Source organism: Pelobates fuscus, chromosome 5 (genome assembly GCF_036172605.1).
Source record: "Pelobates fuscus isolate aPelFus1 chromosome 5, aPelFus1.pri, whole genome shotgun sequence".
NCBI lineage: Eukaryota > Metazoa > Chordata > Amphibia > Anura > Pelobatidae > Pelobates > Pelobates fuscus.
The window spans coordinates 313,876,043-313,900,745 of NC_086321.1; the positions used below are offsets into that span (position 1 = coordinate 313,876,043).

General features: G+C 43.9%; 1 protein-coding gene across 5 annotated transcripts in view; it reads right to left on the bottom strand.

The window, feature by feature from the left end:
* The window catches only part of PWWP3A (PWWP domain containing 3A, DNA repair factor), a 199,590-nt gene extending 188,356 nt beyond the window's left edge, over nucleotides 1-11,234 (bottom strand). For 4 of the 5 annotated variants that reach the window (XM_063455531.1, XM_063455530.1, XM_063455529.1 and 1 more), the window contains exon 1: nucleotides 11,147-11,234. The gene's annotated coding sequence lies outside the window, so the exon portion shown is untranslated. Of the gene's footprint in view, nucleotides 1-11,093 lie in introns of all 5 variants that reach the window. The other variant, XM_063455528.1, reaches the window with a different exon arrangement.
* Between the last annotated feature and the right edge of the window lie 13,469 nt (nucleotides 11,235-24,703).

Genomic DNA, 24,703 nt, shown 5'->3' on the forward strand with positions numbered 1-24,703 from the left:
GTGCGTGTATGTGAGTGCAGAGTGCGTGTATGTGAGTGCAGAGTGTGTGTATGTGAGTGCAGAGTGTATTCCTGAGACTATAGTGTTCCTCTAAGACAGAGGTCCTCAAACTACGGCCCTCGTGCCAGATCCGCCCAGCCCAGCAATTGCAGAACCTGCTACTGTCTTGCCACAATAGGACACAGCCTTTTCAGCGCCTGGGCGATCGTCCTTGCCCAGCTGCACCAGTGCTCAGGAGCTCACCCCCGCCTTAGGCGGGGGTTTTGGTGCACAGGCACCTAGAGGAACCATAGGACAGAGTGGGAAACACAGCAGGCATGAAGCAAAAGGTGTCCACTGGAGGAAAGGCAGCTGGAGGGCAGACAGAGCTTGCCTTTCATCCCCTGCATGGTATAATCCATATTGCGTGGCTGCAGGGCCAATGGCACGCCTTACACTAGCGGCGCTGTAGAGCGAGGGAACCAGCCAGCAGCCAGGAAAACCAGGTGGGCCCCCACTCTCGGAACGCAGAGCACCCAATTAGTGTGTACAGCTCTCCCAACCCTCCTTGCACGCTGTGACACCTGCATGAGATGGAGACCTGAGTGAAAGGGACAACTGGGTAAGGAGACCTGGGTTGGGAGTGAGAAGTCTTTGCAAGGCAGGTGCTCTAGGCAATTGCCGCCTTAAATTTAGCTCCACTCAACTAACCAAACCAGGAAGTAACAGGACAGGTTGTCTGATTGACAGCCTGGGGATTGACAGTGTAAATGGGATACAATTTGCATCTGCATATGCAAAACGCCTAAAAAAAACAAAACCAACTTATTTTTCATTGGCACTCGAGGATAGCAATGATGTTCGTGAATCTGCACAACTTCGAATTTTAATTCGTGTGACAAATTCTTATTTCGAAGTCACAGAGGAGCTTGCTGCACTGAAAAGCATCAAAGGAACAACAACAGGAGAGGATATCTATGAAAAAGCTGGACTGGGCTCAACTAGCCAGTGTGACAGCTGATGGTGCTCCTAGCATGGCGGGGTCTATGAAATGAGCAGGGCTGGATTAACATAAGGGCTGATGGAGCTGCAGCTCCAGGCCCATTGATATTTTTTCCCCCCAAATATTTTTTTGTAATGTAATTGCAGTATTACCGTCAATACAAATGCTGGTATTTTTCTCAGTATAAACAGACATTACTCTGCAATACCAGCCATGGCCAGCAGGGGTCGCTGTGTGTGTGGAGAGAGGCACGGATAGGCAGTTACAGCACATACCTGCATCATCTCTCTACTCACTGATCCGCATGGGAGCAGCTACACAGCACAGAGAGTCCAGACAGCAGCTCCCAGCCTGCAGAGACAGCCTACAGCTCAGGGCTGCAAGGAGACATCGGGACACAGACACTAGGGGACACTGTGAGACATGGCGACACAGGGAGACCTCTGGGGACACCATGTTTGCAACTGTCCCCACAGGGCCAGCGCTGCCTGTAAGGCGACCTAGGCAGCCGCCTAGGGGCGCATCTTAGCAGGGGGCACCGGATTCCTGTGCCCGGTGTCGCTCCTCATGCTGCGCCGCCTGAGCGCTTTTACAAGCCTGCATGGAGGGCGGCCGGGTTTGAGTGACCGGCAGGAGGGAAGCACAGAGCGCTCCCTCCTGCCGGTCTCTCTATGTAGCGTGGCCGGGCCGCACGGAACGCAGGACAGGAACCTCTGTTTCCCGTACCCGGCCGCCGGCGGAATGACAGGAAGTGGTTCCTGTCCCGCGTTCCGCGCCGCCCGGCCACGCTACATAGGCAGGAGGGGAGGGTAAGGACCACTAGGGTGGAGAGGGGGGGAGGGTAAGGACCACTAGGGTGGAGAGGGGGGGGAGGGTAAGGACCACTAGGGTGGAGAGGGGGGGGAGGGTAAGGACCACTAGGGTGGAGAGGGGGGGGAGGGTAAGGACCACTAGGGTGGAGAGGGGGGGGAGGGTAAGGACCACTAGGGTGGAGAGGGGGGGGAGGGTAAGGACCACTAGGGTGGAGAGGGGGGGAGGGTAAGGACCACTAGGGTGGAGAGGGGGGGAGGGTAAGGACCACTAGGGTGGAGAGGGGGGAGGGTAAGGACCACTAGGGTGGAGAGGGGGGGAGGGTAAGGACCACTAGGGTGGAGAGGGGGGGAGGGTAAGGACCACTAGGGTGGAGAGGGGGGGAGGGTAAGGACCACTAGGGTGGAGGGTAAGGACCACTAGGGTGGAGAGGGGGGGGAGGGTAAGGACCACTAGGGTGGAGAGGGGGGAGGGTAAGGACCACTAGGGTGGAGAGGGGGGAGGGTAAGGACCACTAGGGTGGAGAGGGGGGAGGGTAAGGACCACTAGGGTGGAGAGGGGGGGAGGGTAAGGACCACTAGGGTGGAGAGGGGGGGAGGGTAAGGACCACTAGGGTGGAGAGGGGGGGAGGGTAAGGACCACTAGGGTGGAGAGGGGGGGAGGGTAAGGACCACTAGGGTGGAGAGGGGGGGAGGGTAAGGACCACTAGGGTGGAGAGGGGGGGAGGGTAAGGACCACTAGGGTGGAGAGGGGGGGAGGGTAAGGACCACTAGGGTGGAGAGGGGGGGAGGGTAAGGACCACTAGGGTGGAGAGGGGGGGAGGGTAAGGACCACTAGGGTGGAGAGGGGGGGGAGTAAGGACCACTAGGGGAGGGGAGGTGGGAGTAAGGACCATTAGGGGAGGGGAGGGGGGGGAGTAAGGAACACAGGGGGAACCGGGGTGGGGAGGTAAGGACCACTGAGGGAGGAGGAGGGGAGGTCCACTAGGGGTTTGGGAGAGGGAGGACCACTAAGGGGGGGGGGGAGGACCACCAAAGGAGGGTAAGGAGGGAGGACCACTAAGGAGAGGGGAGGAGGGTAAGGACCACTAAGGGGGGGAGGGAGGAGGGGAGGATAATGACCACTGGGGGGGGGATAATGACCACTAAGGGGGGGGGGAGGATAATGACCACTAAGGGGGTGGGGTGAGTAGGGGAAAGTCTACTAAGGGGTTTGGGAGAGGGAGGACCACTAAGGGGTTTGGGAGAGGGAGGACCACTAAGGGGTTTGGGAGAGGGAGGACCACTAAGGGGTTTGGGAGAGGGAGGACCACTAAGGGGTTTGGGAGAGGGAGGACCACTAAGGGGTTTGGGAGAGGGAGGACCACTAAGGGGTTTGGGAGAGGGAGGACCACTAAGGGGTTTGGGAGAGGGAGGACCACTAAGGGGTTTGGGAGAGGGAGGACCACTAAGGGGTTTGGGAGAGGGAGGACCACTAAGGGGTTTGGGAGAGGGAGGACCACTAAGGGGGGGGGAGGTGGGAGTGAGAAGACCACCAAGGGGGGACTGCAGAGGGACAGGGGGCCAAGGGAGAGCACTAAGGGACAGAAGGGGAGAACATGGAGGGACAGAAGGGAAGGGGAAATCAATAATTGACCGGAGGGGAGAGCACTATGAATTTTTAAAAAAATAAATAAAGAGCTGCTCCCCTCTCAGTCCCTATCCTACCCCACAAACCCTCTCTTTTACACTACACACATACACAATGCATCCCCCCCCACATACACACACACACACACACACACAGAAACATACAATGCATTCCTACTCACACACAGACACACCCGAAACATTCCCTTACATTCACACAAACACTCATTCTCTTACACACAGAAACTACATTACATACACAGAAACAAACCTTGCACCCCTTACACACACACACACACACACACACACCCAGAAACATACAATGCATTCCTTATACGCAAACACATACTACATCCCTTACACAAATTGCACACAGAAAACATCCCCAACTCATGGATGGGCCATGTAGGTGGATTTATGGGTGGGCATTGTAGGCATACTCACGGTCAAGCCCTGGGGGCCCAGACCTTGAGCTGTGTAAGGGCCACTAAACAATTGAGCTGCTTCCTGTTCGTTAATTGTTGTGAGCACTGTTAAAAACAGTCTCCAGAGAGCCTCTTCTACACCAGACCTGTGGAGCCAGACTGAGCCCATCATCAGCCTCTTGTCCTCATCTGGTGGTAAGTAGGCAATCCAATATATTATTAGTGACACTAATTTCTACCGTATATACTCAAGTATAAGCCGACCCGAATATAAGCCGAGGCCCCTAATTTTACCCCAAAAAACTGGGAAAACGTATTGACTCGAGTATAAGACTAGGGTGGGAAATGCAGCAGCTACTGGTAAATCTCTAAATAAAATTAGATCCTAAAAAAATTATATTAATTGAATATTTGCAGTGTGTGTGTGCGTGCGTATGAGTGCAGTGCGTGCGTATGAGTGCAGTGCGCATGTATGAGTGCAGTGTTTGCAGAGGCTTGGTGGGGGTGGGCATTTTTATTATTTATTTTATTATTTTAATACTAATTGTTTTTTGTTATATTAACTTTTTTTAATTATTTTTTTTTTTTATAATTTTTAATTATTATTATTATTATTATTAATACTTTTATTAATTTTTTATTATTATTAATATTAGTATTATTATTTTCGTCCCCCCTCCCTGCTTGCTAGATGGCCAGGGAGGGGGGCTCTTACTCCCTGGTGGTCCAGCATTGGCAGTTCAGTGGGGGGGAGAGGGGGCTGGCAGAGCTGTAACTTACCTGTCCTGCAGCTCCTGTCAGCTCTCTCCTCCTCCGCGCCGTCCGGTCAGCTCTTCTGTCAGCTCACAACTGTCGGCTCTCGCGAGACTTACACTGGGAGCTGACCGAGGTGCTGAACGGACGGCGCAGAGGAGGAGGAAGCTGACAGGAGCTGCAGGACAGGTAAGTTACAGCTCTGCCAGCCCCCTCTCCCCAAAGACACTTTGTGAAGACTGGCGTTGGCCCATATGGCAGAGCATATGGGCGGGGCATTGTGATGTCACATGGTGGGCAGGATATATGGGGGGGCGGCAAAAATTTTTTGCCTAGGGCGGCAAAAATCCTTGCACCGGCCATGTGTCCCCCCCATATCCCACAGTGTCACAGTGTCCCTGGGAGACATGGGGACACAGACATTAGGGGACACTGGACGACAGATACACTATCAATCCATCTATACAGCAGAATCAAACTGCAAGTAGTTTTTTGGTGATTTCACAGAATTTTCTCTTACTCCTTGTTATTTACATCATGTGATGTCACGCATACATAATTAGTTATGCAAATTAGTAGAGGCCTGTATTTTTTCCAAGAAAGGTGGCAACCCTAACTACTCTTCACATTCTCTTGCTTAAGTATGGAATTTAAGAGGGATATATGGAAACAAAAACTTGTGTGGACTAGCTGAAATTAAATTAGTTAAGGTAATGATGACTCTAACACTGTGGCATATTCCCTTTCTTCTACACATACTACATCCACCTTTTCTCTGTCACAGACTGTATACCAGGAGCTTCTGCCTGCTAGTAAGAAGGTAAGGAGACAAGTGGACATGTGAATGCTAGGGGAAATTCCTTAGAAAGCATGGTACGAGCGCATTATTAGACGCATTTATGCCAAGCTCAGGATACTGTTGGCCAGCATGCATGAACGGCAGGTAGCCTCACATGCATTCATGCCAGGCTAGCCTTCCAATTCTTTGGGCAGATACGCCTCCTTTTTGGGCATGTTCGTCCCTTTCGGGAGTTCTGGTTACATGATCCGCGTCAGTGATTTATTCTGACAGGCTGTTCGTTAGGGACGTAGTAGAACTAAATTGAATAACAAAATCGAAATGAAATTACAAACAGTTTTTATTCAAACAAAATCGACAAGCAGATTATGCAGTTTTAATAATACAGGCATTTCCCGGTTTACATACTCCCGCTTTACGAACTCTCCACGGACCCGCTGCCATTTTGTTCGGCGCTCCGTGGATGCCGACCGAGGAGCAGATTTTTTAGCCAGGAGAAGAGAAAGGTAAAGGAAGGAAGGGAGGAGAGACACATGGGCAGGTGCAGGAGGGGAAGGAGGAGACACACATGGGCACGGAGGGGAGGCAGGAATAGGACACATGGAGGGGCTTGGGGGGAGGAGACACTGGGAGGGGGAATGAGACACCTGGAAGGGCTTGAAGGGGGTAATTTAGACATATGGTATGTCTTCCATTAATGTTCCTACACCATATATGTATTTGCTATGTTTATTACATTGCGGTCTATGGGAAATTAGTTCTCACTTTACGAACTAGGTTTCGGAATTAGTTTGCAAAGTCGTGAACTACCTGTACATGAAACAAAACGTTTTCTTGTTATCCTTCAGTATAGCCATATTTTACAAAAATCTTTCACTACATAAGAACATATAGCATGAGTTTATTCAAAATGATAGGTAACCATCTCACTCTGCCATGAACTTGAAATTCACCCACGAAGTAAGCAACACAAATATAACCTTCCTAGATCTCAATATCTTCATGGATGAAAACGATAGCCTTCAAACCAGCAACCATAAGAAAATAGTTGACTGCAATGGCTTTCTGGATGCCAGGAATGCACACCACCAAGGCTGGATCCGAAATATACCCAAAAGCCAATACATGAGAATTAAGAGAAACTGTAGCAGACCCAAAGCACTAGAGGATGAATTCAATATTCTGCCCACCAAGTTTGTGCAAAAACATTACAACTATGACCATCTACAAAAAATGTGTAATGAAGTACGGAAAATAGATAGGGATGTCCTTCAAACAAAGAAACCATAAGCAGAAACCAACGAAGAATCCCCCAACTTGAAGGAAAACAAACCCTTACCAGTTTTTGTGACCTCTTACAATGCAGCGGCAGTAAATATTAAGAAGATTGTATGGAAACACTGGCCCATTACCACTCAGGACAAGTCATGTGCATCAAAAAACCCAAACCCAGAATAGTTTTTAGAAAGAATCAAACAATCCAAAATTTAACAGCACCCAGTATGTCATAAGAATAAAAAAAATAATTTAAATAATCCACTGCCCAACTTATCACTAATCGGAAGGAAAAATTGCACTACCTGCTCATTAATAAAACAAAAAAATAAATTAATATTTTTAATCCAATCATAACAATGAAAGAAAACAGTAGGAGACCAGTTGATTCATCAACTGCAATATGTCCTATGTCGTTTACCTTATTGAATGCCCTTGTGGCAAACAGTACATAGGCCAAACATGCCGGAAACTCAAAACGAGAATATGTGGGCAATTAAAAGAAAATGTACCAACCATGTGGTCCCACTACACTTTTTAGAAACACACAATGGAGATCCCAAAGGCTTGTCAATAAAAGGAATAGAAACCATACATCCAACATAGACAGGTGGAGATAGATTATAAATCTTGAGACAAAGAGAATCCTATTGGATTTTAAAAATGGGCACTCTCTACAATGGAGGACCTACACCTCTCAGTCTTCTAATCTATAGGAAACTTTAGATATCAATATCTCTTTTAGGTAGCAGTATAATTCTAGACAATATTAGAAAGGTCTACCAATTAGTGTGAGAATACACACGCTCATCACTAGGAAAAACATAAGCAAATCAACATCATATATGTTTATCCAACGATATTGTATATAGCAGCAGTGATTTACAATTTAATTAGTACTTCCCAACAGCAAGGTCAATTGTGTATACACAACACTTTTGTCATATCTTAGAAAATAACATGTATAAATGGAAAAAAAGGGAGAATTTAAACAAAATCAAGTTTTGCAGCTTAACCCCTTAAGGACCGGACTGTTTTTGCGATGTTGTACATTTGCGACCAGGCATCTTTTTACACTTTTGTGGTGTTTGTGTTTGGCTGTAATTTTCCGCTCTCTCATATTCTGTTCCCATACAAATTATATATTGTTTTTTTCAGGACAAAAGGGGCTTTCTTTACATACCATTATTTATATAATCTCACGAAATTAAATTTTTTAAAAATGAAAAAATATGAAAAATTGAAAAAAAAATACATGTTTTTTGACTTTTATGTGAAAAATCTTTTACTCATCTACAAAAGCGAATGAAAAAAACTGCTAAATAGATTCAAAATTTTGTCCTAAGTTTAAAAATACCCAGTGTTTACATGCTTTTTGCATGTTATAGGGCTATAAGTACAAGTAGGATATTGCGGTTTCAAAACATAAATTTTTAAAATGTATCAATAGTGACATTGTAACACTATTATCTGTCATAAATCGCTGAATAACACCCCACATGTACATATTTTTTTTTTAAAGTAGACAACCCAGGGTATTCAATATGGGGTATAATTTTTTTTTTTATTTTACACTGGCAGGGAGACTGCCTCTCAGCACAGACAGTCCCCCTGCAGGCAAACACATGGACACCTATTGTGACCATGTCGTCGCCCTGTTGGGCGATCACATGGCCACAGGGGTCCTAATTCGCCATGGGGAGACTGTCTGGGCTGCAGGCAGTCTCCCCACAACGGGAGCACCGCCGAGGGAACGACGGCGATCGGGTAAGTACATCTTAAATTTAGGACGGTTCAGGACCGTCGTCGGTCGGCAATGAAAAAAATGCCGATGACGGTCCTGAACCGTCCTACGTCCTTAAGGGGTTAAAGGATCACTATAGTGTCAGGAAAACAAACTTGTTTTCCTGACACTATATACTCTGTAGGACTCCTCCCCCCTCCCTTGGCGCTGAAGGGGTTAAAACCCCATCTTTGTTAGTCGAACGCGGTCAGCGCTGCCAAATACATGGAACTGAAAACACCTACAAAACGACATGAACACCGCTGATCCTGAAATCGAAGTGCATTTGACGATTCGAACGCACAGTTATACTGGGCTATCTGCATGAACGGCACCCCATTCGTTCATTCGAATGGGACTTATTTTTCAGTGTAAAATAGACAGGACCGCCCAGCCCAAATTTATGAACTCTTTTGGGCAGGAAAGCCATGCTTGTGGTCGGTCAAAAAGGACTTTCACCTAACTTTTAAACCACTGGAGGGAATTGTCTGTTTTTTTGATATGTTTGTATATGGAGTATGCAGAGTTAGAATATGTAAATTATTATTGCATGTATACTTTTAAAGTTATAAGAATTGTATAAAAACTATTTTCCTGCCTGTAATAATTACATTAGACCATTGTGTACAGTTATTCTATCACAGGCAGAGGGGAGAATTTTGTTGGAATGAATGGGAGTGTTTAACTGTATTGTGTGTATTTGATTGGCTGTTCCACAAGAATCGGGCAAACAGTTTTCCCTCTTGCCTGGGTCTTGCTAGGCATGAGGTCTACTCTGTAGGCAAATTTACAACATCTGGCTTTTGTAGAAATTGATGCCTATTCGGCCACATATTCATTGGCTGAGAAAGTCAGCTGATCCCAGTGAAATACGCATAGAATTGAGAGCCTGTCCAGAACTCTTGGCTGCCTAATGACGCCCTGATAACACACCCTGAGTAACACCCACAGCAGCAAATGGGTTACATGGCCCATATGCCATGTTTCATAGTGAAACCCTGCACGTACAGACTCTGGGCACCATAACCACTTCAAATAACATAAGTGTTCAGTGTGCTTTAAACATGTGTATCATTACAGGTACCTTAAGTATAGGGAGCACTTTTGTTTTGCATTGTGAAACATTTAGCCCCATATTAAGCTATGTATTACTTTCAACACAGTTAAAAGCTTACTCCAAGCACCATGACCACTTCAGTGATTCAAAGGGGTCATGGTGCCTGGCATTTGTATATAGAGCATTTTGCTGTGAACGGAGTTTAAAGCTAAACCTACTTTTTTCCTCAATTGTTTTGCCATGTCCAATTGCAGCCCCCTTTTTTAAAATTAATGAAGTTACACATAAGGAAAAGTAGGGACTGCTTTTCCTAATGTATTACCTGCAGGTTGAGAAAGGATGGAGCTTTAGTCTAGCTCCATGCCCTTTTCTCATTGGTTGTCAAGTTCCAATCTCCTTCTAGTGACGTGTCACTTCCAAGAGCCTAGCACCATTGACTGTCTGTTCAAATTCTCAACGTACTGGAAGAGCAGAAGAACCGGTTTCCAGTGACCTCCATCATGAAAACTGCAAAATGGCGACACTGAGGAAAAAGACCCGGCAGGACCAGAACAATGGTAAGTAGCAATAGTACCACTAAATGTTGTAGAGTGAATCAAGGAGACTTGAAAGAAGGGATACAAGGGCTAGGGACGAGACTAAATGACATTCACTTTAACCAGTCTGCTGATAGAGATGTAACTACCTCCGGGCACATCATAGAGGGATCATTACTCAGTCCCGACCTTGAGTTCTTGGATGGCCAATGTCAATTCTGTGCATATTCCTACACACAAGATTGCATTTATTGGCTGAGAGCAGTAAGCAGTTAAATAATGTAAACTTGATCGACTTCTGGCTTCTGCAGATGACAATTGCATCAAGAGTATCAGAGCACTGTAGGTCTTCCCCGTTACCATGGAACCGGGCTGTAGTGATTTTGATGCTTGTGGTAACCCTTTAAAAACAGCTGTCAATTTTCCGTATTAAAAAAAAAAAAAAAAAATTGATTATGAAATACTGAGCAAAATTGTATCATTAAATATTTATCAAGACTACTTTGTATTTTCATAGATCTTGATAGGCTGACAAAACGCAGGGCTCCGCCAACAACTTTTGTCCAACTGCAGCAGCCGTCACAACTGACAGCTATGTGGTTCAGGTATCAATATTTGGAGGATCCTCCCTAGACCTCAGTGCTATACTTTCATGCTTGTGAAGAGGAGGACTGCAGCATAAAAGATGGTGGCAGACAACTGGAACAGATTGAGATAAGTAAAATTTGTCTCACTTCCCCCCCCCAGAACTGTCACTTTATGAGATCTTTGTGAAATATGCAAAGATCCCCAAAAGTGACAGATCTGCTTTAAGCACAGGCAACACATGGAACAGAAAGGAAAAATGCATGCAAGTCACCCTCTGTAAATGTAAATACCGCCTACAGCTCAGCTGGATTTATAGTCATGGTCCTACAGTTGCAGCTTACACTCCCACCCCCTACCTCCTCTCTAGTTGCCCATGAACTCACTACTCCCACACAGCCAAGGTCCATGTACGAAGTATTTAAAATTACATTTAAATAACACCTGAGCGTCTCCCTACCATTTGCACAACATCCCAGGCACCCCTTGCGCTAGTACTGCTGGGAGTGTTACCTCACAGGTCCCCGGGAATATAGGACGATAGCCACCGTTCCGGGTCAGGCAGTTGAGCGCTCCCGCGCCAAAGTGAGAGCTACTGGCCCCGCCCCTCGTCCAAACAGCACGTTCGCACTAAACAGACTTCCGTGGGATCCTCATTATTAGACTATACAAGGAGGGGGCGGCCACGGCGCATGATTCCGCCCAGCGTTGAATGCTATCAGACGTGTCTTTCCGCAAAAGTTGTTTACACAGCCAACCATGACATGCAGTGAGCTATAGCGTGCCTTATTGAGCGTTTTTAAAACCTCAGCGGCATCCTTGGCACCATTCAGCTTGAATACTGAGAAAATGAAGTATATTAATACTGAGAACATGAAGTATTAAAATGGCACAATTTTGTAAACAGACTATCCTATATAGTTGCTGCCTATTCCATAAGTTATGGTGCACGAATGGAGTTGCAGCTTAGCAGGGCGAAACCAAAGCACATTTGACAATGTAGCGTAAATAAATAACCCCTAAACCTAGTAACTTATGTTTCCAAACTAGTGCTATAAAAGTCAAGTGATTTAATTAAAGGGCACTCAAAGCACCAAAACAACTTTAGCTTAATGGCATTGTTTTGGTGTATAGATCTTGCATCTGTAGTCTCACTGCTCATTTATCTGGCGGTAGGAGTTAAATTTGTTTATGCTGACCTAGGCATACCTCTTCTGCTCAAGACTCATGGAGCCTCAGAATGCACATTCTGTAAATAGAGTTGTAAACTTATGTTATTGCACAGTGATTTTAATTTAGAATGTATTGTTTCCTGCTCTATTAATTCCCTGCTAACAGCCTCCTGTGTGTGATTGATACTCACTTAATACTTCTCCGTCACCGTCTGGAGTCCAGGGCCGGCCTTAGGCCTTTGGGTGCCCTGTGCGAGAAATCTTCACAGCGCCCCCCCCCTTCCCGTCCACCCCTCCCCCACTCCTTCCCCTCCCCCACTCCTTACCCTCTCCTTCCCCCTTCCCACACACACAAACACACGCAGGCAGTCACACACAGACAGCCACACACAATCACACACACAGACATAGAATGTGACGGCAGATAAGAACTATTCGGCCCATCTAGTCTGCCCAGTCAGTCACACATAGGCAGTCACACACACACACACACACAGGCAGACAGCCAAACACACACACACAGGCAGACAGCCACACACACACACAGGCAGACAGTCACACACACAGACAGGCAGACAGTCACACACACAGACAGTGACACACACACACACAGGCAGACAGCCACACACACACACAGGCAGACAGTCACACACAGACAGTCACACACACACACAGGCAGACAGTCACACACAGGCAGACAGTCACACACACACAGACAGTCACACACACACATACATTCACACACACAGTCAGACACACAGTCACACACACAGGCAGACAGTCAAACACACAGACACACAAACACACACACACAAGCAGACAATCACATAGTTACCTCTGTTCCTTGTGGAGGCAGACAGGCAGTGCAGCTCCTGGATTCTGGTTGTTGGGGGAAGCAGGGACTCCTTCCTGCTTCCCCTGCAGCAGTTAGACGGCATTTTAGCTCCGCCCCGCCGCACACTAAGCCCCGCCCCCACCGCAAATTATTTTATTTATTTTATTTTTTTATCCCGGCCATGTGTGACCTATGCGGCCGCAGGGCGCCCCCTGCACAGCTCGCACACCCCTAAGGCCGGCCCTGCTGGAGTCTTTTATATTTTTTGGCATAAAAAAAATACACTGAAATATAAATATGCATCTATGTATAATTTACAAGAAAAAAAACAAAAACAACATTTCCCTAATTACAGTAAAATTCAACTTATGTGTATAGCGGATGCATCTTGTGCATTTAGGGAATGTAGTGTACAATATGTAAATGGTGATATAGTATGTTTGTTAGGGGATATAGTGTGTGTAGTCCCTTGTGCTCAGCAGGGGTTAAATCAGACTGATACATAGTAAATAACAATAATAATAAACAACCAAACAAACATATAGATACATAATAATAAATAAGACACAGAAATGTTACAGAAAAGGCTGTGGTCTTTTATTTAGTTTTAAAATAATACAACCAACACTTAATAACTTTATAACCAAACCATCTCCGTTTTTTAAACCCGCAGAGCATTAACCAAACATCTCTGATATTTAAACCCCCAGAGAATTAAAACATAACTCACCAGAGATCCGCCCTATTAGCCAGAACTTCCACCAAATGATCATAATCTCAGCTGGTCCACCCCCCTTTAACCCCTTAAGGACACATGACATGTGTGACATGTCATGATTCCCTTTTATTCCAGAAGTTTGGTCCTTAAGGGGTTAAATTAGGCAGGTGACCTCAACTCCACATGCAACTAATGCTGCAGCCCACCCCACCAGACCACGGCCTTGTCGATCATACACTGCAAATCATTATTAAAATTATCCAATCCAACATCAGACAAATGTATACCATCTTTCAAATACAACCCTTCACACTGACCCTCAATATCCACATGGCGAAAAGAAAAACCACCAATTGATGGCATAAATTTCTCCATGGCTTTGTTCAGTTTACGCCTAACTCTTTCTAGCGCTTTAAGTTTCGCATTGCGCAACCAAATTAATCTTGGGATTATTTCAGACCAAATAATTAACGATTCAGGCAACATTTGTTGAAAATGTAGCAAATCATCCTTTAATTGATGGAACAAAATTACTGATTTAACTTGGCCCACATCATTACCACCATAATGAAAAATAATTACTTGTGGCCACGGAATCTGGCCGGCCCAATCTTGTAATACCTGAAAAACATCCTCTCTCAATATACCCCTTACACCAACCCCATATATCATAACAGACTAATAATCAAAACGTAAGTTCTGGCCATAAGACCTATGCATCGCTCTTCTGTGTGCCCAGTGGACGAAAGAATGGCCTACAATCCACACAATCACAGGTCTCGAATCTGAATCAGAAAGAAACAAGTTAGTATACTAGAAACATCAGGGTCTAACATAAACTTTAAATCTACTTGAGGACCAACGACCAACTTTCTTGACCACTTCATCCGAGAGACCGCTTGCTGCCGCTTCCGTTGCAGCACCTATGCAAAATGAATGGGAGGTAATCATTATCATTTTTTATCATTAATATCTAGACCTTCACAGGACAATTGAAGAACATTTCAAAATTGAAATATAGTAAGGGGAACTCCAGATCGGTGTAACAAAAAACTGCCCTGAACTTCAGGGCGAATTTTTAAGAAAGCCTTAACAGCCTTAACTGGACATAACCCGTGGCAAATAGCCTTCAACTGTACCCATCGCCCCTTTCCCAACTGATCAGTTTTTGATCTTCTTAATAGAATACTTCACTTTTAATTCTGTAAAACAATGTCACCGAACTGTATACCCAAATGGCAAGACTTGTTTGCAGAAACAAGCTCACTAATCCTGTAAGCTCTAAAAACTGCCAATACAAAAGCAGTCGTAAAGAGTTGGGTCTCAAATTCATCTTTACAAACGGAGCTCAGATTTTTAACTAAATCACACAACAGCTGGAAGGAGATAGGGGACCTATTATCTTGAACTTGAGGTTTCTTTCTCCAAACCCTTTTTAACATTTGGACTGTCCAGTGACCACTGTGTATTAGTTAAAATATAACTTTTAATAACTGCAAAGTATAAAAAGAGCTAGAGATATGTCTGGCTCAAAACACGAACAAACATACAGTGAAAGAAAATTCCACAATAGAAAGGTAATAGTTGTCACTATGTACTGAATGCTGTCTATCTCCAAAATGTGGATTAGCTAAAGTGGAAAAACCCTAAATCAATTATACTCTGTAACTATGTAGTAAAAGGGAGAGAGCCCTTGTAACAAAGTAGCAAATAATAATGATACTTCTACAGAGTGACAGAAGATAGTAACATTTAGCAGAAATAAGATAAGGATATAAATCCCGAGACAGAAATAGTGAAAGGAAATAGCCCAGGACGAATAGTACTAGATTAGCCTGGGTATAAAAATAATAAAGAACGTGTAGCTGGCTAAGCGAACAATCCCTGCTATGGCCAGAAAAGAAATTCGCTAAGAGAGCAAGTAGCTAAGGCTAGTGACCCTAGAACTGCATATAATCCACAATATAGCTGTGTGGTGGCATCTAGCTATAGTTAAACGCTTGGTCTAAAGCTGACAGTTGCTAAACTCCGAAACTTGGCGTAGTAAAAACTTAGCAGACCCACAGATTCCCACAATACTCAGCTAATACACAAGATTGCTTAAACTAGCTAAAGTGCAAGCTAAACTTGCAAACTATCAGAGCGAGAAGACTACACGTGGGAAAGCCCCGACGCGCGTTTCGCCAGTGAGCGGCTTTTCAAGGGGTGAGGGCTTTCCTCGTCGGTTCGATTTAAATATAGCGCCCAAACGTCTGATTGGTCGGTGGGAGGGGCTAGCTGGAAGTATCAGCTAACCCCTTCACTGCCATGCCGGCATGATGAATAGTCAATGGCAGAGAAGGATACTATTGAGTGAAATTTATATATAGGAGTAATATAGGCAACAAAAAAGCTATGCCAAATGATTGTGCACACAGTTATAACAGACAGAAGGTGCCAAAGTAGATTATTAAATCCAGCATAAACTGATGTTGGTTATGAACATATAAAGCAAGAAGATTGGAATACTTAGTTAATAACTCCTAAAGGTTATAAAATCTAATTAAGTCAGGAATGATATATACCATGAGTAATTAGATTATAATATGTCATCTCAATATTTTTACAGACCCTCAATCTGAAGAAACAGAATCATCAATTATATATAGGGTCCATATTCCACCAATGTTGGGACTTGAAATAACAAAGAGAGAGTTATTTTTTTTTAAAAAATTAAGTAATAAAAAGTAATGAATAATAATAAAAATACAGGGTCAATAGTGTATAGGAAAAGTGAATTGTAATTTAATATAATACAGTACCACCCAAGACACATATGACTTTATTTGTGGATAAAGAATGTTGTCTAATTCCTTGACGTAATGAGCTGTGGGGTCACTAGGTAGCGTTTGGTAGCAATCTTTGTCGTGCAAATGTGCCATACACATAGTGATATACTTATCACGATCAAGGAGAACAATATTCCCACCCTTATCCGCAGATTTGATGATAGTGTTGGTGGATTGTCTCAACTCTTTTAGGCCTTTGTATTCCATAGTCGTAAGATTCTTAGGTGGTATAGGGATGTCAGACTTTTCTAGTTCACTAGTTGACATTTGGACGAAAATCGCAGTGCCCTGTACCTGATGGTAGAATTTCTCATTGAAGAGGAAGTAGTTGTGGCAGAGGATAAACTCAAGCAGTTCCAAGACAAACTGGGAATGGTCGTTAAGGTCAGGACCCCTTTTGTCCAGGTAATATTTCACATGCTGAATGCCCCCCTTATGTGGTATGGACGAGTATAAGGCTTCAACATCGAGGCTGCAAAGTGACATTGATTCGGGAACTGTCAAACTTGATAGACGAACCAACGTTGCTTGGTGTCTTGAATAAAGGAAGGTAGCAATTCCACGAATGGACGGAGAACCTTGTCCAAGTAAATGCTGCCATTTTGGGTAAGATTATCAACACCCGAAACTATAGGGCGTCCTGGGGGACTAGTCTGATTTTTATGGACTTTGGGCAGGCAGTAGAAGGTGGCTATCCTTGGGTGTTTATTGAGGATAAAATCTTATTCATCCCTGGATAGCACCCCTCTACTGCGGCCCATATCCAAAATTACTTGGTAGTCGTGTAGAAATGCATTAGTAGGATCCTTTCCCAAGAGGTGATAGGTATCTCTATCCTCAAGAATCTTAAGAGTCATATTTATATAGTCAGCTGTGTTCAAAATGACTATATACCCTCCCTTGTCGGCTGGTTTAATCGTAATTGTAGTATCTGCTTTAAGGGAAGTTTTGCTACATGTATCTTTTCTCTCCTTGTACAAGTAACTTGTTACTATTATTGGCATATTCTGGCCACATATATATTTATAGTTACTTGTTTCAAGTATATCTCTTGGATTAGTCAATACCCTATCCCACTAGGTCCTAAGTTTTAATATATGTTTGTACGTTTATTGTGGTTCTTTCCTCCCCCAAGAGGGATTATTAAAGAGTTTTTTTGTTTTTTGGTTATATTATAATCTAATTACTCATGGTATATATCATTCCTGACTTAATTAGATTTTATAACCTTTAGGAGTTATTAACTAAGTATGCCAATCTTCTTGCTTTATATGTTCATAACCAACATCAGTTTATGCTGGATTTAATAATCTACTTTGGCACCTTCTGTCTGTTATAACTGTGTGCACAATCATTTGGCATAGCTTTTTTGTTGCCTATATTACTCCTATATATAAATTTCACACAATAGTATCCTTCTCTGCCATTGACTATTCATCATGCCGGCATGGCAGTGAAGGGGTTAGCTGATACTTCCAGCTAGCCCCTCCCACCGACCAATCAAATGTTTGGGCGCTATATTTAAATCGAACCGACGAGGAAAGCCCTCACCCCTTGAAAAGCCGCTCACTGGCGAAACGCGCGTCGGGGCTTTCGCACGTGTAGTCTTCTCGCTCTGATAGTTTGCAAGTTTAGTTTGCACTTTAGCTAGTTTAAGCAATCTTGTGTATTAGCTGAGTATTGTGGGAATCTGTGGGTCTGCTAAGTTTTTACTACGCCAAGTTTCGGAGTTTAGCAACTGTCAGCTTTAGACCAAGCGACCGGCTTCTTACCCAGTACTTTTAGAAAAAATTAAATACCTAACAGTGCTCTTTTAAAAGAAAATCTGGATACACCAGCCTGAAGTTTAGTGATAACATATTTAATTCCATCTTTTAAAGTAGGATCAGTAGCATCCTTATCCAATTTTAGCATAAACTGTTGCCAATCATCCCAAGCTTTCAGATATGCTACCCAAATAGATGCAGACAATGATAAACCCAGCAAATGACTTATCTGGGTGAAGTTAGCTCCCAGATGCTTTCTGGCAACCTCGTTCCAACTTCATCCGCTAGGGGTGCCAGAGATCTGAAATACTTGAAATCAAAACAAGACAAAGCATCAGCTATACGGTTACTTTTACCCTGCACATGCTTATTAACCAGGCAAATAAAAAACAACCGTCTCAGGAAATTTAGCACTGTGATACTTTTTGCCCTAAGGGAATTGATTACCCAAACTACTCCTAAATTATCACAATGAAAAATGATCCTTTTGTTGGCCAATTCAGAGCTCCAAACCTCCAGGGCTACCACTATTGGGAATAATTTTAAGAAGGTGATCATACGTGTCCAACCATGCTCTTCCCATGACTGAGGCCACTTAGCTGCAGCCCATTTACCGAGGAAATATATACCAAAACCTTGAGACCCAGCTGCATCTGTAAAAATATCTAAATCCCAACTGGATGTAAATTCGCTTTGCCAAATTGTGGATCCATTAAATTCACATAAAACTTTGTTCCATACATGTAAGTCCTCTTTTATTTCCCTGGAAATTCTAACATGATGATGTAGGTTTTTATAGCCAGCTATCGCCCTTGACATATGCCTAGAGAAAAGGCTCTGGCCATGGGCATTACACTTGAGGCAAAATTTAACAGACCCAACACAGACTGCAATTTACCTACTGAGGTTTTGTTAACTCCTAATAAATGTGAAATTTCACGCTTCATTCTAATGACCTTGTCTTCAGGCAGACGGAACTCCATCCGTTCTGAATCAATAATTATGCCTAGAAACTGTAACATGTACAAAGGAATGCCAAAATGCTGGGCAATAGCCATGAAAATCTGCAGCAAATGAAAGCAATCCATAAAATTCGCTTTACCAATGAAAAGAAAATCATCTAAACAGTGAATAACCATATGTAAACCAGAAACATGTTTAATGACCCATTCCAGGAAACTTGAAAAACTTTCAAGTTTAAACCTGAGGCAGGGCAACCCATAGGCATACGTTTGTCAAACTAGAAACCTCCCACAAACTGAAAACCTACCGAGCCAAAACAGTCTGGATGTATAGGGAGCAACCTAAACGCTGCTTCAATATCAACCTTGTCAGGGTATTTATATCGGCAGACATTTTGTGCTATGATAGAAATACAAAGTGTATATTCTGAAGTCATTGTTGAACAGACCAGACTCCATTTTGTTATTTTCAAGTTTCAAGTTAACAAAGAGACACCGAATTTCTATCCTTTCTCTAAAACTGACCGCTTTGCCCGAGCTGAATGGAATGTGTAGTATAAACAAACCAAACAGATAAAGAAATGAGAACAGGGGATGGATAGACTGTCTAAATGCTAATGGAATAGAATAAATTCTAAACCCAGATATAGGTGACAGAGAAGATTAAATAATAAAATTTTACTTTCTATATCTAACAGATTCCCATTGTATTTAAGTTAATTTTTAGTTCACAAACTGTCATATTAGGAATTACTGCAGAATTTGGAGACATATAGTCTGAAGAAAGCCCAAAGAAACTGTGTGATCTGACAGAAGATTTGAGTTAGGGCAAACATAGAGATAAGCCAAAATGACGTCAAAATAGCCACCAGGAAAAGTTAACTCTTTCCTGGATTGGTATGTTTAGTGGGACAAGACTGCCATCTTGAGTCCAAATACTAAAATGGTTACCTAGAAGGGAACCACACCCCTAATTTCCTATTGGTTCTTACCTAGAGAAATTTCCCTTTAAAAAGTTAAGAGAAAGGGGAGAGAAAAAAAAAAGGCTAAGAGGAGGATTCAAAGATTGAGGCAGTCCATGCAGAGCAAGAGAGAAACATTCCTTGACACTTAGCTACCTGAGAATATCTGATGAGAAAATATCTACTTAACTGGTAAATATACTGGCATTTAATTAATTAATTAAAATTAATTAAAATTAATAGCATGATATATGACTGAATAAATCACGATCAGATTTCCATATTTAGAAATCTTATTAATAAGAAATACATTATTACACTTTTTACTCTGTAGGTAAAAACGATAACTTTGTATTTATGTGATTAATATCACATGTTAGCATATCGTGACATTTATCCAGCTGTATTGATTTGCTCTAAAATAAGATAAAATATCTATTTAGACAAATTAATAAAATTATCAGATTATATACATAGCAAGATTTTCTCTTAATTGGATGGATCCAGGAAGTGGTTACTGACTGTTTAAATATTATTTTATTTAAAATTACATAGGAGTAGATCTTAAATCCCTAGAAGAGGTCTAGCCAGCATTGCAAGGGTTATTTCTAACTGCCAGCTGAAAGTTTTTATGGCTTTATTGCTCTACGCTGCAGCTCTGTGTGTGAGTTTCACTTTGTTTCTCTGTGAAAGACAATCGTAAATCTTGTCTTGACGGCCTAATGCTGTAGATTCTAAGCTACGTCTTAGTCATTAGGAGATGTTTTTATATTACCACTTTGTATTGCATATTGTGTTATACTGAATTTCCATTGATTATTATCATGCATGTTACTTATATTATTATCATTTGAATATAAAAATAAACGATCTATTTTTATAACAATTGTGATTTTATTATATGATATACATTTCACTTATAATGATAAATGTTCTGTGGGATCTGAGAGTTGAATTAGTGGGCAACTTCTCAATCTGTTTACTATTATTATCCCATAAATATCCCCACAACCTTAGACATCAGAGCCTTATGCCCACACTCTCTAACATACTGCCAGGGCCGCCACCAGAAATTTTGGGGCCCCTAACTCAGCTCAGGGTCTGGGGCCCGCCTTCAATCCCGCCCACAGGGTCCACCTCCAAATCCCACCCACAGGAATACACACACAGACACAAAAACACACACTGATACAAAAGGGACACAGACACACACACACAAATATACATACTAACAGACACACATACTGAAACAGAAATACACGCATATAGGCATACGTACTGACACACACATACTGAGACATACACACATATACAGACACACAGGCATACATAGTGACAGACACATACTAACATACACACATGCATGAGGACTTACACATACATACACCGACATTACATACATACACACAGACATACATTCATTCATACTGGCATACATACATATATTCATACACACATACAGACATACTGACATACACACAGACATACATACTGACATACACACAGACATACATACTGACATACACACAGACATACAGACATACTGACATACACACAGACATACTGACATACACACAGACATTCTGACATACACACAGACATACACACAGACATTCTGACATACACACAGACATTCTGACATACACACAGACATTCTGACATACACACAGACATACACAGAGACATTCTGACATACACACAGACATTCTGACATACACACAGACATACACACAGACATTCTGACATACACACAGACATTCTGACATACACACAGACATTCTGACATACACACAGACATTCTGACATACCCACAGACATACTGACATAGATACATACACAAATACAGCTAATTTTTCTTACCTCTTTTTGCAGGTGGAAGGCTGTTGCTGATGGGAGTCGGTGTGGCTCCAGCGGCGGTTGTCTTTCTTCCCTTCCGCGCGGCGCTGAGGGGAGGGAGCTGGGAGGAAGTGACAGCCACTTCCTACCAGCAGTACTTTGCGGCTGAGATTTTTTTAAAGGGGCCTGGTCGCGCTATTGCACGGCCGCAGCGCTGACTGGGCCCCTGAAGATACAGGGCCCATTGGGTGGCCCTAAGTGAGTGGGCCACCCGATGGGCCCCATTAGCGTGCGCTACAGACACTTACTATCAGTCTCAGCCATCCCTCCCTCTCAGAAACTTACTATCAGTCTCAGCCATCCCTCCCTCCCAGACACTATCAGTCTCAGCCATCCCTCCCCCTCAGACACTATCAGTCTCAGCCACCCCTCCCCCTCAGACACTATCAGTCTCAGCCACCCCTCCCTCCCAGACACTATCAGTCTCAGCCATCCCTCCCTCCCAGACACTATCAGTCTCAGCCACCCCTCCCTCCCAGACACTATCAGTCTCAGCCACCCCTCCCTCCCAGACACTATCAGTCTCAGCCATCCCTCCCTCCCAGACACTATCAGTCTCAGCCACCCCTCCCTCCCAGACACTATCAGTCTCAGCCACCCCTCCCTCCCAGACACTATGAGTCTTAGCCACCCCTCCCCCTCAGACACTATCAGTCTCAGCCACCCCTCCCCCTCAGACACTATCAGTCTCAGCCACCCCTCCCCCTCAGACACTATCAGTCTCAGCCACCCATCCCCCTCAGACACTATCAGTCTCAGCCACCCCTCCCCCTCAGACACTATCAGTCTCAGCCACCCCTCCCCCTCAGACACTATCAGTCTTTATTTTTTAACATAATAAAAAAAAAAAAAAAAAAATTGTTTCTCCCCCCTCCCTGCTTACCTTTGTCTAGGGAGGGGGGAGATTCCATCCCTGGTGGTCCGGTGGGGGGCCCCCTGGCTTCCCTGTTACCGCAGAGGGGGCCCAGGCAGCACACAGCCTCTTCTCTTCTCTCCTCCAATAACTCTCGCGAGACCCGCGGAGCGTTGCCATGGCAACCGGGTCTCGCGAGAGTTATTAGCAGAGAGGAGAAGAGGAGAAGCAGTGTGCTGCCTGGGCCCCCTCTGCGGTAACAGGGAGCCGGGGGCCCGCGGCTGCACACATAGATAGCGATATTCGCTATCTGTGTGTGCAGAGAGGGAAAGTGGGGCCCAGGACTGCCAGAGCAGTCCGGGCCCCCCAGGGCCGCCGGGCCCGTGGCAACAGTCATGGTTGTCACCCCCTGATGGCGGCCCTGCATACTGCAGTACATCATCAAAAGAGCTATATGACACAGAAATAATTGAAGCATCTACCTCATCATTTAATGATGTACCCTTCGGATAAGATAGGTGATGAATTAGTCTATATGAACCTTTTTCCTTTTTAGGGACTAAACCAAGTGGGGATAACCTGAAACAAGGGAAAGGCGGAACAGAAAACGGGCCTTCAATTCTACCTAACGCTATTTCCTTATTAATTTTAACTCTAACTACACTACTATTTAACTTAACAGAACTAAGATTTTCAACAAACTGAACAGCTGAACTACAAACAGGAATTCTAAAACCAAATAAAAAAACTCTCCTAATTAACTGCGCTATCTGTTTGCTTGGGTAACGTTTTAAATAAGGGAGCATATTTTGTATTCTCACTGGGGTCGAAGCCTTTCGAAATCTGTTCTTTGGCAGCAACGCTTTGCCTCTTATAACACCGAAAGGACGGATGATTCCCAGCACAATTCAAGCATTCATGCATGAATCTGCACGAATTTGACCATTTACATTGTGATTCATTAAACGACCAACAGACACCTTTTGGTCGCGTCTGTAAGACACTCGGCTGGGTATGCAATCTGTACTGATTCTGTGGCACCCTGCTTGGCAGCATGATGCTAACCCAGAAGCCTACATCCTTCATACCCCATTTCAAGCTCTTGTGTACTGATAATTGCTGTTGAAAAACGTCGTCATAATTAAACCAGGCTAGACTACCAAAATGCTTGTAAGCCTCCAAAATAGCGTCTAAATGTTGAAAAAGCCCGCTAGCTCTATCCGAATAACACTCACATTAAACGCTGGCAAAACTACAGAAAGCCTGAACCCAATTGTTAAAAGAACGAGGTACTGGTCTTTTCCTATCCTCGTCTTTTTCTAACTTTGACAAAAAATCCTTAGAGGCTGGTAACAATGAGAGAATGTCTACATATTCATCATTCCAAATCTTTACCTTCACACAATTCGATAAATGATAGCCTGGAGGCGAAAGGTTCACACGCCAAAGCTTCTTTCAGACAAACCTCATTAATAGGCGTATTGCTCCTGTCAGAGCTATTAATTAAACCGACAGGAGCAGCTAAATTTGGGAATTTTGGTGTATCCTGTGACCAAGCCATAGCTGGGCTAGCAGCTTTACCTTGCATAGACTTAAATAAAATCCCCAGGGCTTCCCCTAGCCTAGCTTCGGAAGAAGCCCCAGAGAATAACTCACCGGACGGACTGTCCATTCGCTCCGCGGGCGTAGTCTGCGAGCTGCCAGCTTGCTCACCGCCTTCAAGGACCGGCACTTGCACCAGCTCAGCAGCCTGACAGGATTTTCTCTTCTTCTTCCCTGCAGCTTTGGTCTTCTTGCTCCCTCTGGTGGATGAAGGGGAATAAATCACTCTGGACCTGGAAATCCTCTTCTTTCTTCCATGAAGTACACTCCTGTCACTTAGGCAAACTGACATTTGCTGTTCCTCCTCTGAATCTGCCCCTTTAGCAGCTTCCTCCTCCTCAGGTACTTAAATATCCAATGAAGCATCCTGAGGGCGTGCATCCATTTGGCAGGAAGGGGCAGTCAATAGGCACTGCATCAGCCATTCAGCACCTCAGTTGCTGAATGCCCTCCTTCTGACCTCCTCGATCAAATGC